Source organism: Macrobrachium rosenbergii, chromosome 15, assembly GCF_040412425.1.
Source record: "Macrobrachium rosenbergii isolate ZJJX-2024 chromosome 15, ASM4041242v1, whole genome shotgun sequence".
Lineage (NCBI taxonomy): Eukaryota > Metazoa > Arthropoda > Malacostraca > Decapoda > Palaemonidae > Macrobrachium > Macrobrachium rosenbergii.
Window position 1 is genome coordinate 28,214,044 of NC_089755.1, and position 15,537 is coordinate 28,229,580.

The 15,537-nt window shown below is 42.1% G+C and overlaps 1 protein-coding gene across 1 annotated transcript in view; it reads left to right on the top strand.

Moving 5' to 3' along the window:
* The window catches only part of LOC136846481 (tRNA (uracil-5-)-methyltransferase homolog B-like), an 80,225-nt gene that overhangs the window by 50,577 nt on the left and 14,111 nt on the right, over positions 1-15,537 (top strand). The gene's annotated exons all lie outside the window — the stretch shown is intronic.

The following is a 15,537-nucleotide window of genomic DNA, read 5'->3' on the forward strand; positions in this document are numbered from 1 at the left end:
AAAATGTGCGCAATTTCATGTAGAATACAACAGAAAATAATTCATGGTTGTAGCTTTTATCAGTTTTGAAATATTTTCACATAAATCACGATAAGTGCCAAAATTTCAACCTTCGGTCAACTTTAACTCAACCGAAATGGTAGAAAAACACAATTGTAAGCTAAAACTCTTACATTCTAGTAATATTCAATCATTTACCTTTATTTTGCAATAAATTTGAACTCTCTAGCACAATATTTCGATTTATGGTGAATTTTTAAAAAAACATTTTCCTTACGTCCGCATCGGTAACTCGGCCGAACATCTCAGAAATTCTTTGTCACGTTGTCGTAATGTTTGCACCGTTTTATATTAGTCGTTACATAAACTTTTATATATGAAAATGTGCGCAATTTCATGTAGAATACAACAGAAAATAACTCATGGTTGTAGCTTTTATCAGTTTTGAAATATTTTCATATAAATTACGATAAATAGAAAAAATTCAACCTTCGGTCAACTTTAATTCGACCGAAATGGTTGAAAACTGCAATTGTAAGCTAAAACACTTACAGTCTAGTAATATTCAATCAATTAGCTTCATTTTTCAATAAACAGGAAGTCTCTAGCACAATATTTCGATTTATGGTGAATTTTGAAAAAAACATTTTTTACATCCGCTCACTTCGGATTCATGCATCATATTGTGATAATATTTTTTCTGTGTTGCTTTGATCGTTTTACAATTTGTTGTATACCAAAATCATCGCAATTTAGTGTACAATACAAAGAAAAAAAATAATCCATTAACTTTAATCGTTTTGCTCACTGCACGAGTTGTATAAAATTATATATGAAAATTTTTTTTTGCACTGTCATATATTTCAATATTTATATATGATAATGATATTTTTTTTCATTTCTGATGGTTGCATACTAAACTTCAGGCAATGATAAAGAAATGAGCAAAAATGAACTCTTAATATTAAAAACTAAGCAATGCTGTGATTTTTGAAAAAAACTTTTTTAGTTTTTAAAGCGCTAACTCCTGAACGCCGCCGCATACGGGAGACGTTTTGTAAATAGAGGCTCGGCGTTTAAGGGTTAAGGTAAATTTGTTTTATGTAACCCATGCCTTTAAGTTTGAATTAAATAACCTGGATTAGGCAGTAGCCTAGATTAGAGTAAGTAAGAACCCTTTAAGAAAGATCCAATCATAGCCTAAGCAGTACTGTAGACCAGGTAGCCTGGGACTAGATAAAATCAATGTGGGCTACACGAAATGGTAGCCTAGTTATAAGGTTATATACTAGTGAATTTCTGTTTTATTTAGTAAATACCCTATACTAGGTTAAGTGAGAAAATTTTAAGAAATTTCTTATTATTGACCCAAGTAGTATCTTAGAAAAGTATGCCTGGGATTAGATGAAGCAACAACCTGAGCTAGACAAAATAGTGGCCTAGCTATAAGGCTACATATTAGTGAGTTTCTGTTTTATATAGCCTATACATTTAAGGGTGATCTAAATAATCTGGATTAGGCAGTACCCTATACAGGCAGTCCCTGCTTACCGGGGCATCGGTTAACAGCGTTTCCGAGTTATGGCACTTGGCTAGTGACATTGTTAACCAGATTTTCGGCGTCTATCTCCAGTTAATGGCGCCAATCTCCGGTTAACAGACTCTTCGTTGGATGAGTCGGTAGAGCTGCGGACTGTCGTCGATGGGCCGGAGTTCAATTCCTCGGCCGGCTGATGAAGTGTTAGAGGAATTTATTTCTGGTGATAGAAATTCATTTTTTGATACAGTGTGGTTCGGATTCCACAATAAGTTGTAAGTCCCGTTGCTAAGTAACAAATTGGTTCTTAGCCACGTAAAATAAGTCTAATCCTTCGGGCCAGCCCTAGGAGAGCTGTTAATCAGCTCAGTGGTTGGTAAAACTAAGGTATACTTTTTTTTCTCCGGTTAACGGCTCCGTTTATTGGGGATTTCGGAGCCAATCTCCGGTTAACAGCGCCGATAAGTAGGTTTTTTGGCGCCAATCTCTGGTTAACAGTGCCGATATCCAGTCAACAGCACCATTAAGCAAGGTTTTTGGCGCTATTATCATCGATTTTCGTTTAGTGGTGATTTTCAGTTAGCGGTGCTTAGCCGGGGACGGAACCCCCGCCATTAACCAGGGACTGCCTCTACTAGGTTAAGTGAGAACAGTTTAAGCCTAGGATTAGATATAAACAGTAACCTAGGGTAGATTAAATGTAACCTAGTTTTACAGTTCAGTAGCCTATTTGTAAGGCTACATGTTTGTGAAGTCTTATGTAGCCTGTATCCTTTAAAGGTGATATAAACTTAGACCAGGTATTATTAACCTAAACAGTAGTTTAGATTAAATAAAGCAGTGGCCGAATATCAGATAAAAGTGTAATCTCAGCCAGATAAAACAGTAAACTAGATTATAAGAGGATTTTTTTCCTGTATACTTTATATCCTTAAGTATGATTTAAATAAGCCTAGACTAGGAAGTAGCCTAGAATTGGTTAAGTGAGAACCCTTTAAGTAATCTTCTATTCTCAATCTAAAGGTAAATTATGCTAGAAGCATTAACCTAAGCCATATAAAACAGTAGCCTGGGTTAAATAAACAAATTAGTTTATAGCAGTTAATCTGAATGGCATGGCATTCAAAAATTAAATTTCACATAGCCCTTGCAAAATGATTAACATTGTATAGTAATACAGCTATATACTGGTTTCAAAATTAACCTAAATCTTAATGTGTTTAAGCTTATATAGATATTCAACACATATAACAATTTAGTAAATAAAATGTATTTCTGGATCGGGGTCCCGTGTCACCCGGTGAAATAGTCCATTCAGCACTTATTTCTAGGTAATTCCGTTTGCTAGATACCAGAGAAAGCTAAATGAAATGCTGGAGTTACTACCCCCAGAGCGAGCTCCACTAGATGGAGTCGTGTATGGAAAAGGGTGAACTACAAAAACACGGAACCTTATCCTATAGAGATTCCCAATGTCAAAAGTCCCAACGAGAGAGGTGCCGATACAAGCCCATGCACTATTTGGACTGTATACAAGGCAACACTAGCCGCATTCCATGTTAGCACCCACCTCACTAGAATGAAGTTTATCAAGGGAGGGAGAGAATGAAAAACAGGGTGGGTCGGGTGATTCGGGCCCTCTCCAGAAATAGATTTTTCCTTTGTCAAAATCCTTTTTCTGGATCAGTCCCGTGTCACCAAGGTGAAATAGTAACAGAGAAATAAACATCATTCTTATGCTATTAAAGACTTAAATAGAAGCGTTGAAAACTAGGAGAATTCTACCCTGAACATAAGTAAGGTCCTCTAAGTTCATGTAATGAAAATAATGTAAGTGGTCACCGTCTAAGATCATGAGCTTAGAATAGCACCTGAATAGGCTTGTATTAAGAAAATACTTCCTGCCTAATAGCAGACCCAATGACAGTACCCCCCCTTTTTAAAGGAGAGGACCTGACAAACGTGAGGTCCTGTCTAAAAAAAGCCTGCAAGGAGAAAACTGGACACAGAAACAGACCTTGTAAAAGGGGAGTACTTTCCAAGGTGACCACCGAAAATGAGGACCTTCAATTGTAGATAGAAAGTTAGGGTGGGAATTCATGACAACACTACCCTGATGAGGGGAAACCAAACTGATTGGTTTGCCAGACAAACCAAACTGATTGGTTCCGCCAGACAGGGCAGACAGTACAGGAAAACTAACACTAGAAGCTAAGCTGATTAAAAATTTTTGGGACTTCCTTAACAAGGAAAGATAAGAACAAGATGATTGTTGGTTACCGAAGCTAACTCCGATACATTACTCAAAGACCAGGAAACCAAATGTGGACGGAGTACTGTTCTTAGACGAACACAGACCTTAGGGATGAAAGTTAAGGGCCTGTGAGTCTGGTTCCAACAAAACACTTTCCTCGAGGCCAATGCGGCCGCATCAGTACTGTAGCTTCGAAAACTATGTGAAGAGTGCTAGTTGCTTAACTGCAGAACCATACTGCAGTAGAGTAGGATCCCTTAACTGATTTCAGGAAAACAGTAATAACAGGACCAATATCAGTTTCCTCCTAAACTGTAAGATTCACAAAGACCACAAAGCCAGGACATCAGAGTTTGAGGGGGGCTGGACGCAGGCTGAGTTTATACCAGACGGGACAGCTTGATAGTTTGTGGCTGAATTGGGTTGCAAACAGACCTACTTCCAGGCCCAGGAAAAGGTCACAAGACTACCTGAATGACGCTCCGCCTAAGGACTATTCCGACACCAGGGGAGGCCCTGGATAGGGAAAAAGCAGTGACCTTTTGGACCCCTACGAGAAGGGTGGTAGACAGAGGCACCTGCGTCTGTTGGTTATGGAGAAGAATGAACCATAACCTAAACGAAGCAATTTGAGTCCAAAACCACTTGTTTACACAGCGCACTATTACTGTTTTGTTCAGAACCAGCCTAAAGGAAACCTCTTGGGGGAAGAAGTTTCCAAGGACAGGAAGACTGTCACCGCCCTCCAAAGCGTTGATATGGAACTGCCGAACGTGACCGACTAAGTACCATGTACTTCATTGGGCCAAAAATATCCACCTCACCCGCCCAGAGAGGTGACGGTGTGGAATACTGAGGCCGGGAGGGAAAGCTGGAGAGGAACTGACTTCGGTAAGCACTTGACAGTTGTGCAAGGCCGAGGCCACTATTCAAGCAGGAGGAATCAAGGGAGACACGCCCCTGACTCCACCATACCTCGGTCATAAACTCCAGCTTTGACTTCAGAAGGAGAACCGTCACTGAAGCAAACTGGAGAAAACCCAGGACCTTTTCTTGGGCACGGGAGAGGTATGCTTGAGATGATGAAATGATAAGATGCCCTTGCTATCTCTTTCCACTTCCACTGGATTCATAACCGGAAGGCTACCCTCCTGAATCAGGTGGGATTCCTTCCTGGTTACTTAGAAGCCCAAAGACTCTAGAAACCGATTATAATGACCGGCGCCCTCAGGCAATTCCCGACGCTGGGTGCCCAAATGAGCCAGGCAACTAGATATGCAGCTAGCATAGCCTCCTAATATCGGAGCTGTTGAACTACGGTATTGTTCAAACTGGCAAAGACTCTGGAGCCGCATTGAGGAGGGCATGAACCTGAAGGGGTACGCCTGCTCCCGTAAGTCTGAACCCCAAGAAGGGATAGGACCTTTCTGCAACCAAGATGTGAAAGGAAGCGTCGGAAAGGTCTATAGAGGTGGTTACGGCTCCACGGCGCAGTAGGATCCGAACCCACAAGACTGTAAGCAACCGAGACTTGCCGCATGAATAAGGAAAACAAACGGGACACGCCGGAAAAATTTTCCAGTGGAAGGGAACTTTTTGGCAGACTGAAAAAGCCTGGCAGGCCATTCGCAAAGACCCCAGAACTCTGGCCGAGGCTGATTGAACCTGATTGGGCGGAGGGGAACAACAGTCCAGCTCCACCCCGGGCCCTGATAACTATACTCTGGGCCCAGGAACTGAAGTTCCAGTGGCCCTGAAAATGGTACAGCCTCCCACCCATATGAGAAATACTACAGGGAGGAGGCTTGATTGCCTCCCGTGAAGCGAATGCCTTCCCAATTTCTCGGAGAGGAGTAGGATGCATCCCTGCTCCTATGATAACCCCTGGAGGGTCAGAGCCTCTGGCCAAATGTCTAGTGAAAATTCTTTCCTTAGGTTTCGTGATGAAGCAAAGAAAACTCCGCGGGCACGTGGGGAGGCAGAGACACACGGGGCGTTATGAAGGGGCTGATGTGTTGGCTGAACCTGCACACATCGAGGTGGAGGCTGGGAGTGAGAGCTGACGGCTGTCTAGGGCAGAGACCTGAAGAGCCTGCACCACCGCCTGAGCAGGGGGCTCTTGAACTACATGAACTTCTTGCCGGACTTGGGACAGGTCCGGCAAGATCAGACCGTTTCTGCTCGTGAGGGTAGACACCCATGAGAACGGAGGCTCTGGGAAACAATAGTAGCCCCAGACGGGTCTAATAACAACGCCCACCTGGGGAAAAGATTAATTCTCCAGGTGAAACTGTTCATAAGATTTTTCAGCTCAAGGCGGAACGGGCAAGCCTGACTTACACCCTGTTTCAGCTTCCGAAAATTGACTTTAGAAGCTTAGGAGCTGTACGCTGAATAAATTAGAAGCGTAGTCCGGGGTTAGAAGATTCACTGTGAATGTATCTGTGATATCTGTCTCCCGGAAATGCCTCAGCGATACATTTTCAAAACAAGCCTGTTGATAAGAGGGGCTACATTGGAGCACAAGGGGTAAGAAACAGGACTCTCAAAGAGAGCACGGTAAGACCCCACAGCTGGCGTGAACTTTGAATTTCTCCGCCTGCCACTCCGTTAGAGTCCTCAGGAGACGATGTGTCCAGCCCCTAGCTGAGGGCTCACTTATGGATCCTGCCAGACAGATGCCATGCTCGTTCTGACAGTCTGGTAAAACCCGGATAAGAGGATACCAGACCGGAAGGGAAGAAATGCCCTTCCACCAACCTCCATGTGCCCACACCCCCGACAGGAGGGTGCCTTCATGCTGGGAAGCATAAAGGGAAGGCACCAAGATTCCCCAGACTGGAGGGGAAAAGAGGTGGAGATGTCCGAACGATAGAATTCGGAACGGAGCAGGACTTAACAGGTGATCCATTGACAATGAGTCTTGAGATTAATCTCTTGGGATTTAAGCTCCTGGGAAAGGGAAGGCATGGACCATGACGTAGATAGTTAGTTTAATAGGTTGACAATGACCCTCATAACGAGCTCTCCTTATAAGGAGACCCGTAAAAGAGTTTTCAACAAAGGAAGGAGGGGTAACCGCCTTGCTTTGCTTGGGCCGTGTCCCTTTCCAGAAGACGAGGCCAAACAGAAGTAGATGGCACCGGATTAGAGATCCGAGACGTCCTTGAGGGGGCCCCGGAGCGGGTCTTCTTGGTTTAAAAAGGGTGGTCTTTTTTTTTTTTTTTTTTTTTTTTTTTACTGACTTCACCTTAAGGGACGGTAGACCAGGAACCGTCGAAAAGGGATGAGAAGGTAACGAATCCCTAAAGGAAAAGTTTGCCTCACCTAATTCTGAGCTAAGCGGAAAAGGTTTGTCTCAATTATTCCCGCACCTACTTATCGCCCGGGACGATGTTCACAGGTCCGAGAACGAGACAGAAGGCCGCAACGTCTTCAGAAAACTCTCCGTAAACAATTAACTTGAAGTTTAAGAGTTACGAGACTTGCGGCCGGCCCCAGGAGGGGGAAAATTAGGACCCCAGACACCGGAGGAACAACTATCAATAAGTTATATAAGATGGAGTTTGGCGAAGGAAAACCGATAGGTGTATATGAAACCTACCAATTTACTGAGAATCTCACCCGAAACGGAGTTTGGCGGAGGAAATCAATAGGCGTATATGAAACCTACCGATCCACCGAGAATCTCGCCCGGAGAGAGCCCAAACACCTAAAGATTAACTATTAATAAGCCACAAGAGGCGGAGAACCGATAGGTTTATATGAAACCTACCGAATTAACGAATCCCTTTTGAATCGAGACGGAGTTCGAAAAGAGCGACTATTAATAAGCCACATGAGGCGGAGCTTGACGGAGGTAAAACCGACAGGTATATATGAAACCAAACGGATTCATCAGGTAGCCTGCTCGGAGAGCATAGCGCATAACGCTAAGAATCTGCCGGCTGCCAAACGACTAATAATAAGCCAAAGGAGGCGGCGTTTGGGAAGGCTGATAAAACCGATGGTGTAAATAAAAAACGGATTCATCAAGTAGCCTGCTCGGAGAGAGCATAGCGCATTTTTACAACCTTCCGAGTCAAGAATAAGTCACATGAGGCGGAGTTTGGCGGAGACGCAAAACCGACAGGTATATATAAAACCTCAGGGTTCATCAAGAAGCCTGCTCGAGGAGAGCATAGCGTACTTCATAACCTTCCGTGCCAAACTATAAATCCAAAACAGACTGCGCACACTAAACTCATGTAATCAAGTTAGCCTGTAATGTCGAATAAACTATCTATATAAGGATTACAGACAATCAGTACTAACTAGTATTTAATAAAAACCTGTTTTATATCATTGCTAAGTGTTCCGCAGCAGATTGCTCAGTTCGCTTTTTACCAGTGGGTATGAGCTCATACCATCTGCCATGAGCATAGTCCTTGCGAAAAACAAAGAAAATTTGCTTGGTCACCAGATATGTGAAATTTATAGTATGCTCCTGGCAGAAAGTTTTAAGGACAAAACAGCTCGTTTTAAGCTGTCTCAATGGGTCCTAGGGTTTAGTAGGGGTGAGGAAGGGGGCAATTATATCTTTCCGGCAGAACTTCGGCAGCAGATATTTAACCCTTTTTCAGAACAAGATCTATGTTTGGGCCAAAACCCAGAAACATGAGTCCCTAGTACCTCCCAGGTTAACCAGGCTGAGGAAGCGGAGGAATTTTTACTGGGCGGTGATATCCCTATTAGTGGGCATGAAGTGGACATTGCCACTGAAACGGCCTTGCTGAACCCAGAAGGATCAGGGACACAAATTTCAGCTATACATGGGGGAAACTTTCCAGAAGGAAATCTATCCCCCCATGCAGCTATCAGATGCAGAAGAGGGTCTTTTCCCCAAAAGGGATACTAGGATCCACCTAACCCTGACTGAAATGACTATGTTCTCAGAGGGGTACAGTGATTCACCCAGGACTTTACCCCTTGGTTAACAGGCAGTTACACTTCAGTTGTTGAAGCTCAGTCAGATTGCGCAAGCTCTCCCAAAAGGGATACACGGTTTGCGACATTTGATCATTTTCATGAGGAAATTATGAGTAACATCAAAGATGTCCTTGCCACAGAATGGCAATGTATAAGGGACATGATACATAATTCCGAAAAGGAAATTGGGTCAGTCCTGTACACCCCAAAGTGTAAGAATACTTCATCTTGTAACCAAAAAGTGAGAGTGGATACAAATTCTGCCCAGACAGAGTCTGAAGTTAGAATTCCGACTGGAAACAACAAAATGGCCAGCTCGGACTACAAAACTTCGGATCAAAACATAATAAGCGCTGCAATATTCACCCCTGATGATACTGATAATCTTTGGCAGGATGCCTCAGTGTGCATTTTCTCTCCCGACAGTATCTAATTAATGAGAGGAAAACTATGATCAAAGTTGTACATGTAGAATTTAGAGACAGGGCAGCATTCCCTAATACAGAATGGCACCTGGTACCACCTTCAGCAGACTTTGAGAAACCACTAAAAGAAACAGCTCCCCTACCTTTACCAGGTCAGTGGAAAATGGACCTCTACTGCTATTTTGGATAAGACCCAAATTGCCTGCTGAGTAGCCCCAGCCTTTTGCCCCTTCACTTTTAAAATAATTAATCATGTGAAAGTAGATTTTCAGAATTTTGTAGTGACCAGAAAATGAGAGATTATGGCAGAATTAAAGCCATTTGCCGCAGTCATCCCAGTCTCGAATAATTCCACCAAGGAATGGGCAATGTTTCAACTCCCTTTTGAAAGGAAAAAGCTCCCTCTAGATATAGCTACCCAACAGGTTGGGACCCCTATGAGAAGAATCTCAGATGGAACAGCTTTGGCAGAATTTCATGCTAGGATCCGCTTCCTTAGTATTATAACCTCTACCACCTTGCTGGAAGTTGCCACCAAAAGGCTTCCAGAAGATTCCAGAACAATTTTTGCTGTTGTGGCCAAAGTCTTATGAGAACCCTATGGAAAGTACTCTGTGACTTTCTAGAATGATGCATAAAAGTGTGAATGCAAACATTGGGGAGCTCCAACAAGTCACTCCCCAATGTGACTTCATTATTACAGTCTAACCCTTTCTGTAAGGACCTATTTGAGGAGTGTGTTGTGCTCAACTTAACGAGCAAGCCCGCCTACAGAATTGTACAGGCAGTCCCCGGTTTACAATGGGTCCAGCTTACGACGTTCCGAGGTTACAACGCTTTTCAAATATATTCATCAGAAATTATTTCCCGGTTTACGACGCATGTTCCGGGGTTACGACGCATCGTACGCTGATCCGACGGAAGAAATATGGCTCCAAAACGGCAGAATAATCAAAATTTGGATTCTTTTTTTATAAAAAGCTCAGTAAAAATGCAGTTTACATTGTTTTCAATACTCCCAAAGCATTAAAAGTAAGGTTTTCTTAGGATTTCTGACGATTTTCGATGATTTTTCAGTTTACAACGATTTTCGGTTTATGACGCTGCGTAAAAACAGAACCCCATTGTAAACCAGGGACTGCCTGTACAGTGTACACTCTCCTTGGAAAAGGGGCATTCAGGAAAAAAACCTAACACTTCTCTTTATCCAACCCAAAAAAGGCTCGCTATGACTAAAAATCATATAATCCTTCAGTCACCCTAAAAGTGTTCCTCAAAAACTGGTAGTTAGTCAGAAGGGACTACTCCCTAGAAAGGGACAACAACAACAGCAAGGATATCCTTTTCACAGGGTCCAAAGACACTCTTCCTTGGGAAAAGGACAAGCAGCACCTGGAATGCCTATCAAGGGCAAAGGCAGAAGAAGAGGTGGATCCCAATAGGAATTGTATGGTTGGGGGTCGGCTTTGACAACACCACAGGTAATGGAAGTCTTCCCCTTGGGAACACTGCATTATTTTCAACGGGTTGAGGTGGAAATGGTCTCATCCTCCCCCCTCCCTGAAAGGAGCTCCTCCAAAAACCAGATCCCTCTCTGTAAGATTACATGCAGAAGGCCCTGTTAAATGGAATCATAAAGGAACTTGCATATATTCGCCCCCAAGCATGTCACTTCAGTGTCCCCAAAAAGGATTCCTCCGATTGAAAAGTGGTCTTTGACCTATCAACATTGAACAAGCACATTGTTTGCCAAAAATTTTTGATGGCTACCGTTGCCCAAGTATGTTCAATCATTCCACAAGGGACCTGGACAGCTTCTATAGATCTGAAATAGATCCAGTAATCAGATTGCAACTAAAAAATGAAACCAAATTCTGGCTATAGCATGCAAGAAAAAAGATAAGAGACAGACCTCATCAAAAGAATAAAAAATTTGGGGAGATACTTCAGCCTTGGACCCAGAAAAAGTCTCTGGTGAAACAGGTCACCCTGACTCCTCCATCTGTACAAGTGACAGTACATACAGATGCCTCATTGACAGGTTGGGAAGAACATTGGGAGGATCGTCAGGTGGCAGGGAGGTGGTCAACTACTCTGAGGAATTGTCATATCAATTTCCTGTAGCTGATGGCTGTCTTTTTGTCTCTCAAAAAACTCAAACCTTCAAAAGAGACACATATTTTGTTGATTCTAGACAACATGACTGCAATGTCCTGCATCAAGAGGTCAGGATCACGTTCACCTCCTCTTAATATGGTAATGCTAGCCATCCTTCAGGTAGTGCAAGCAAGGAAGTGGCACTTGTCTGCAATTCGCCTAACAGGGTCTCTCAATGTAATAGCAGACTCTCTATCGAGGAAAACGACATCCTCAACAGATTGGGTGTTGGACAACCATTCTTTTCATACAATAGCAACATGCTTCCACAGCTGGAAGTGGACCTGTTTGCCACATACGAGAACCACAAAATTCCAGTGTATGTGTCTCCGGACTTGGACAATCAAGCAACAGCAAGAGATGCCTTCCTACAAGACTGGAACAAATGGAAGGCAGTATACCTTTTTCCTCTGTTGTCCCAGATTTCGAAGGTTTCGAGCAAGCTTCTAACCTTCAAAGGAACAGCTTACCTGGTAGCCCCAATTTGGCCAAACAGGCATTGGTTCCTATTACTCCAACAATGGGCGAAGAGATTAATTCCACTACCGTATGCTGTTCTCTCCCAGACAGTAGGAGGGAAAGTCATCTGCGCATTCTTTCTGAGCTGAGACCTTCACATGTGGATTTTTTAAATATTGTCTACTGTGAAAATTACTCACCCAACATTGCTAGGTATCTAGAGCAAAAACTATGGACATCATCTGTCTGACAGTGCCAGTCCATTTGGAAGATAGGTTAGATTATATCCATACTGAGAGCCCAGTTGAGATTTCTATGGAAACGCTTCTAAGTTTTCTTTTATACTTTTCTGAAGACAAACTTCTTGCTGTTACAACAATCATGGCATACAACATACAAAGCAGCATTAACGGAACCGTTGCTTTATAGATTCAGTATTGACTCTAGTACGGGTATAGAAATTGTCACTTCCCTTCTCCAGTCTTTTGCACTACAAAGACCTGCTCCCGTAAGGTTTCCAACTACTGTACTTGGTCCTTGAATAAGGTGTTCAGACTTCTGTCAACTCCTCAATTCAGTGGACCCAATACAACCACAACTCACATGCTGCGAAAGGTGATCTTCTTGATTACTCTAGCATCAGGAGCTCGTATTAGTGAACTGGGCTCTCTTAGATGGGGATGATACATCATGCAAACAGCTGACCATCAGTTATTATTTTCATGTGGCCCATCATTCCTGGCCAAGAATGATAATCCTTTAAGAAGGAAACCTCATATTTTGATAAGAAAACTGAATTTAGCAAACAATACATTATGCCTGGTTCAAGCACTGAAGGTTTACCTAGAAGTCATGGCAAACATCCCAAAGGGTCTGATTTTCTTACACTCTAGCACAAGCAAACCACTCTCTCTAAAAGGACTGAGAATAATTTTAGTGTCCCTCATTAAAAAGGCAAATCCACACCCCTTTCCTAGGTCACATGATATTAGGAAAGTAAGTATGTTGTTGGTCTTCTTCAAAAATGTCACTTTCAAAGAAGTCTCCGAATGTACAGGATGGTCATCAGAGACAGTATTTTTACAACATTATTGCCACAAGCTTGAACAAATTCGACTACACTGTGTATCAGTAGGTGGTATGGTTAGTCCTGATCCCGCAGGTGCTACAGCAGAAAACCAGGGGTCTTCCTGATGGGTGGGTATGCTAACTATCGCTGGGGGAAAGTGTGACAATACTGCAACCAAACCCAGCATACTTAGATTAGTCACTGTAGAACTGTATCCTAAAACATAAGTTCGTGTTTTGTTTCTTGTTCTTTGTTACCAAAACCTAAGGGGTATTTGGAATAAAGAATGGGGCTTGAAACTTGTGGCTTGATCTGAGATCAGAAATGTTTTGTCTTTGGGCTGTTGGGATTAAAATTCATCACCTGTCAATTTCTTTTTAAAGCTCCTTGAGGACGAAACTAGCGACTACGCTATTAAAAAACAGGTTTTGATGTAGGAAAACCTATTTTTGGTGGCTGCTGTTGAGTTTTCAGCTAGCACGCTGTTGGCCCAGCGTTCGACTCTCTGAGCGGCCAATGAAGAATTAGAGGAATTTATTTCTGGTGATAGAAATTCATTTCTTGTCATAATGTGGTTCGGATTCCACAATAAGCTGTAGGTCCCATTGCTAGGTAACCAGTTGGTTCTTAGCCACGTAAAATAAATCTAATCATTTGGGCCAGCCCTAGGAGAGCTGTTAACCAGCTCAGTGGTCTGGTTAAACTAAGATTTTTTTTTTTTTTTTTTTTTTTTGAGTCCTCAAAACCCACCCACTTCCCCAACAAAAAGGCATGGGATTTGAGCGAGGGGTCATCCTTCATTGACCAGCAGATAGTAATGGCTTGATCGGTCTCTTGCCAGTCTGTTTGTCGACAAAATGGTGGAGTGCGCATGCTCTATAATCACTTCCTCTTCTAGCAGGTTTGACAAAGGAATAACCTTGGTACCGCTTCGCTGTAAGATAAGGAAAGAGCCTCTTATCTTTTAGTCCATTAAATACGCCATAACGTGTTATAGTGTGTATCATTATGACACAATACCTGGCCAGGAGAGTGACTAAAAGAGAATTCTTTGATATTAGTTCAGTCACTATGGATCTTTGACAGACCCACGGAAGGTTATCTCCTTGAGGACTCAACAGCGATTATCAAAAATAGGTTTTTCTTATGTCAGAACCTGTAAACACATTATTTAGAATGAATCCTACCTCTTTGTGCCATTTGGTGCAATGGGCTTTTTAAAAAAAAATCAAAATATTCTTGTCTAAATTGCTAGGACTGTCTTTGTATTCACCTGTTTCCCACCAGATTGTGCTGGAATGTTTATGTTCTGTCATTTCTTCATGCCGTCATGTTAAACACACTCATTATTGGCTTTAGATTATATTTTGATGATTTCTGGCTAATTTCTCCTGTACGGTGCTGTATTGTGATTGTTTTCTGTCTTTTCTTTATGTCATCTACAACAAGCAGAGATTAAAGCATTAGGCTGTATAGGAAAGAGTTTGTGAAAACAGATTGTTTAGGTTAAAAGTTAGGTATACCTTAGTTTAACCAGACCACTGAGCTGATTGAAAGCTCTCCTAGGGCTGGCCTAAAGGATTAGATTTATTTTATGTGGCTAAGAACCAGTTGGTTACCTAGCAACAGAACCTACAGCTTATTGTGGAATCCCCAAATTATAACGAGAAATGAATTTCTATCACCAGAAATAAATTCCTCTAATTCTTCATTGGCTGGTCGAAGAATCGAACGTGGGCCCAGCAGCGTGCTAGCTGAGAACGATACCCATCCGTCCAATGAGGAACTCAATTGTTTAGGTTTTGCCGATAACAACATAGGCTATGTTAGGAGCTATGTTAGACTAGCTGTGCAGGCTTGAGTGTGGTTTTCTTGATATGTAGATTATGAGTGTTTGATGAGAGGATGTAAATTTTTGTGGAGTATTAGAAGGTGTTAGAGGCCGATAGTTTATGTAGACAATTAGGGTACACCAGCAGCCTACTCAGTTTTTTTCCTTTTGTCTTCCAGCTTTTCATTCATTATATATATATCCAACATATATTTGTGTGTTGTATGCAGATAATATGTAGTTGTGGATAGTGCAGATGCAAATAATTGAAGTAACACTGTACTGTACTGTATTCACCTCTTCAGAAAGTGGTCTATTTGTGTTTCAACTTTCCCACTCTTAGATTATGAACTCTCCAGCCTTTTTGACACTACGTTCAGTTTCCTTAGTCCTTGAACTCTGACATACTGTATATCCAAACCACTCCTCCCTTTGTTTGATACTTTTTCCCGAAACCCGTTTCTCTTTTGTTCTCCCTATATGTGTTGCGTACGTAAGAATACATGTACCACCATCCTTTTGAATACAGCACTATACATGTATTTTAATCTCCAATTTCTTTTCCACTTCATCATATTTGTTATGTTAGAGGGAGTATTTGGTTTGCAGTTGTTTTTTATTATCTTTCAACAGGCATTCCAGTCATCAGAATCTTATTTGTGTCATTAAAATATAGTATGATATGTAGGATGACATGAAACAGTGGAAAACTGCTCATGATAATTAATCTTTATTGCTTGGAATACCATTAGTTAGCTCAAAGATCAGTCCTTATTAAAGAACTACTACTCTCCTCCAGGTGAGTCTCATTTGCCATGGGAGCCACAGTTTTGAGAT